Source organism: Triticum dicoccoides, chromosome 3B, assembly GCF_002162155.2.
Source record: "Triticum dicoccoides isolate Atlit2015 ecotype Zavitan chromosome 3B, WEW_v2.0, whole genome shotgun sequence".
NCBI classification, from domain to species: domain Eukaryota; kingdom Viridiplantae; phylum Streptophyta; class Magnoliopsida; order Poales; family Poaceae; genus Triticum; species Triticum dicoccoides.
Window position 1 is genome coordinate 669876720 of NC_041385.1, and position 575 is coordinate 669877294.

Consider the following 575-nt stretch of genomic DNA (forward strand, 5'->3'; position numbering starts at 1 on the left):
GCAAGAAAAAAAACTAAGTAAAACTTACACTTCGTCAATCCTAGATCATCTCCTACTATTCTCCTTATATATAACATTAATTTGTAACACATCAGACTCTCCAAAATTTCTGAGACCTCTAAAGATAAACTGATGTTCTTTAGTGCCAACGCCGCTTCTTATTAGCCTAAAATATACCCCCTCCGTCCCACAATATAAGACGTATTTGCAAGCTATGTTAGCTTGCAAAAACGTCCTATATTATGGGACGGAGGGAGTAGTACAGCGACATTCTAAGAACCATAAAACCAAGCAAATGCATGTTGTGTCTTCACTTTACCTTTCCTACTATACTAACTTGTTGGGGAAAGAAATAACACCCCATTGAGATTCTTATCTGCAGCTCCTATTACTACCATTGAAGGATATGGTCCAGTGGCTGGATATAAGGACTCGGTGACCATAATGATATACATTATGTAGCTCTCAGATCTACACTACATTATGACAAGATCCATGCAAGGATTCAATGCACGCACATCTGAATAAGATCTAGCCTAGAAGTGATCCTTTTAAGTTTTATTGCTGCTAATAGA